General features: G+C 42.8%; 2 non-coding genes across 2 annotated transcripts; one reads left to right on the top strand and one right to left on the bottom strand.

Moving 5' to 3' along the window:
• Nucleotides 1-2,624: 2,624 nt before the first annotated feature.
• Nucleotides 2,625-2,697, bottom strand: trnav-cac (transfer RNA valine (anticodon CAC)). The gene has a single exon. It is a non-coding gene; the product is annotated as a tRNA-Val (tRNA).
• Nucleotides 2,698-2,819: 122 nt separating this feature from the next.
• Nucleotides 2,820-2,891, top strand: trnag-ucc (transfer RNA glycine (anticodon UCC)). The gene has a single exon. It is a non-coding gene; the product is annotated as a tRNA-Gly (tRNA).
• Nucleotides 2,892-3,570: the final 679 nt, after the last annotated feature.

The raw sequence follows: 3,570 nt of genomic DNA on the forward strand, positions 1-3,570 counted from the left end.
TTGTACAACTTGTTTGGGGATTCACAACATTCAGAAGTGTCTAATTTAAGAGGTGTAGTATAATCTAGGGAAGGAGAATAATATTTTCAAAGGTGTCCCAAAGTAACATTGTCAACCTTGCAGAAAATATCCCAATGGCATTTTCCCCATTGTTCTCTTAAAGGTTTTGTGGAGGACAGGGGAGTCAGGGAATCAAACCTGAGGTAAATTTTATGCAGTGTGCTTGATGATGATGATACTTATGTATTTTGATTAAAAAAAAGCACTTGTCTGGTGCCTCCATTGTCTTGGACTTCCAAATGTCATCAAAATGCAGACAAAAGCCATAAATATCATTAAAATAAGTTCAGGTGCTCTAACTGGCAGACTGTTACAGATTTGCAGTTGCAGGTCACCATGTCAACATGACAGATGAAGAATATCAATATTGTATTTATACTACACACTTATACTGATCAATGCGTACTGTATCAGTGGCCGAGCAGAAGATACTGAATCAGAAGCAGTAGGTACTGATAAAGTCATTGAAAAGTAAGGAACAGGTGTGCAGCGGTGGGGCGGTAGGGTGCATACAACGTTAACAAAAACACATGGGAACAAAATTAAACCCTGCCAGACCACCCTCTGGTGTCCTGGCAGGGAACTGTCCAGCAGTCCATGACAGTAAATGCAGTCAGTCTGCCTAAAGATGTCTAAAACCTGGTTAGTTATGCTGCATTTCTCATTCTATAAATGTAACACTTTGATCAGTTTAATTATGTCTGTGATGGACCTGTATTGCCAGAGAGAAGAGCTTACACACTGTACAGATGGCAGTAGATAAAGTTTTAAAATGTTTTACTGACCTAAACAGAAGACGGGAAATTTTGCCAACAAACATAATTCCCAGGCTACAACACAAACATGTTAATATGACTAATTATGTATTTACATGTGTATCATTACATAACTGAATTCCACAATGGGTTCATTCATTAATCTTCCTAATCAGATTCACTGTGGCTCCAGAATCTATCATGGACACACTAGGCATAAGGAGGGAATACACCAGTGGTGGGCTGTCAGTGCCAGCAAGGCCTTCTCTGCTGGCCTAAACAGCAGTGATCTGAATCACTGACTTGCATTTTAATATATTTAATATATTTTTCCATGAAAGTGTACTAAATTATTCCCAATTGTCTATTCTCTACATTTCATAGCTTTTCTCTTGGTTGCGCTGCTTCCAGTAGTGTATATTTATGATAAGAGTATTTATCCAATCATATTTCAGTCACTGGCTGACATCATGTGTTGCCAGGGTGAAAGAAATCTGCCTTAAGGCCTTCAGAATCAATAGTGCAGGCGCCCGTAGCTTAAAATAAATGGCAATGGAATTGTTAAATTAACCAATCAGATTTCGAGTTGGTGTCACTGGGGCCATCTATCAGGCATACGATTACGTCAGCAATTTCCCGTCCTTTAATTGGATAATCAGAGAATATATACTTTGCTATTTAAAGGTTGATTAGTATCTATTGCCGTGGCGTCATAATGATGGTATAGAGGTGGATTAATTCAGGAAGGACACCAGTGAAGGCCTAGGTGTGAAATGCACAGCCCACCACTGGAATATACCATATCACAGGTGTGGAAAAAGTACTGAGATTGTACATGTACATGAAGCTTTGCACATTGTCACTATTTGTGTAAGTATTTTCATCTCTACTGAAACCAGTGCTACTTAATGAAAAGAAATTAATTTGTATTTAGTTAATGTTGATTGTTTGCATGAAATGAACCAAGGTCCTGCCACTTAATATTGGCTTCCTTTCATTCCTTTCTGTTCTTTGGGCACATCCCCAAGAACACTGCTTGTTGATGTCTCCTTTCCAACAAAATGGAGTTAGTGAAATTATTACAATAGTCATCAACTGAAAAGTTTAGCATGAGCCCATAGAACAGGAAGATGTACATTTGCAGGGTACAATGAAATTGCATCAGTGCACAAGTTCCCTGTCCAGGGCAATCTGGCTCATTGGTCTAGAGTTATGATTCTCACTTTGGGTGTGAGAGATCCCAGATGAGCCCTTCCTATATTGTTAAAATGTTACATGGAATAGCCTGAGTGGGACAAAACTAATGGAAACTTGGAGTGCCGGCTGCTTGGTTCTCATTTGGAAGCTTGTTTATCGAGAGGTCCCAGGAGGTGCAAATCCCATGGTGTATTTCACCAAATAACCTCTGAAAATCAAAGCTCCAACCGTGAGCCTATCCCAGGAATGCTGGGAGTAGGGTGGGTCCTTGGATTGAAGCCTCTTATAGGACACCATGCATGAACCGGGGGGCCTTTCGCGTGTTAGGCGAACGTAATAACCACTACACTACAGAAACTACAAAGAAGCTATTCGGGCTCTCATCTTCAAAATAAATCAATTAAACCAAAAAAGAAAACAAAAAAAAGACAATATCAAGACTTTTGTTCGCCAGTGCAAATGAGCAGAAAACGTGAAAACAGTCACGCTACAGAAACTATGTGGGAGTGGGGCCGGATCTCAGTTTCAGCTTGTTCCCAAGGCACGGGTGCTACAGAGCGCAAAACTCGAGTCTAATTCGACGCAAAGCACAAGCCCCAGACCGCCAAAAGATGTTTCTGCCCGGTTTCGAACCGGGGACCTTTCGCGTGTGAGGCGAACGTGATAACCACTACACTACAGAAACAGAAGCGAAGGAACGCGTTTCCTTTCGGCGGGGGAACCACAAAGTAAGTAAATAAATAAATAATCGATCAAAGCAAAAGGCTTAAGCGTTCCTTCAACCGAGTAATGAGCACGCGGCCTCAGGCGTTGGTGGTATAGTGGAGAGCATAGCTGCCTTCCAAGCAGTTGACCCGGGTTCGATTCCCGGCCAACGCACTACATTTAAGCCGCATGTTGGAGCGTGGCAAATGTATGAGAGCCGCCCTTGAACAGGCAAACGGAACAGGACAGTCCGCCAGCTGCGTTTAGCAGGCTTTGGCAAGAGTGTGACGAAGGCTTCTCTGCTTGTGAGAGGTCTTTCCACAAGTGATTTCCACTTGTGTTCTAAGTGGTTGCTTGCTGCCTGAGGCCAAAAAAAAACAGCCCTACTTGTTGCTCGACTCGAACAAGCAAACACTTGTTCATGCACTAAAGCCCATTTGAAGCTAGGCACCACATAGTGGAGAAACTGCTCTAGTCACCTTCAGGGTCCTGATTAGGACAAGTGGGCTCTTACTGGAGCAAAGCTCAAGGCTTGTTTCTGCCCGGTCTCGAAAGTCAAAACGGAACGGCAAAGTCCACCAGTTGCATTTGACAGGCTTTGGCCAGAGTTCTTTGGTGAGAGCTCTTTCCGATTTCCAATTGCGGTGTAAGTGATGGCTTGCGGCCTGCAGCAAAAGCCCCTAAGCGCTGCTTGATTTGAAGTATACACTTGTTCATTTTCTATGCACTAAAGCGCATTTCAAACTAGGCATCCCATTGTGGAGAAACTGCTCCAGTCACCTTCAGGGTGCCGATTAGGATGAGTGGACGCATACTGAAGCAAAGCTCAAAAGCCTTGGGTTGTTTCTGCCCG

The sequence above is a fragment of the Hemibagrus wyckioides genome, unplaced genomic scaffold, assembly GCF_019097595.1.
Source record: "Hemibagrus wyckioides isolate EC202008001 unplaced genomic scaffold, SWU_Hwy_1.0 Contig1, whole genome shotgun sequence".
Classification (NCBI taxonomy): domain Eukaryota; kingdom Metazoa; phylum Chordata; class Actinopteri; order Siluriformes; family Bagridae; genus Hemibagrus; species Hemibagrus wyckioides.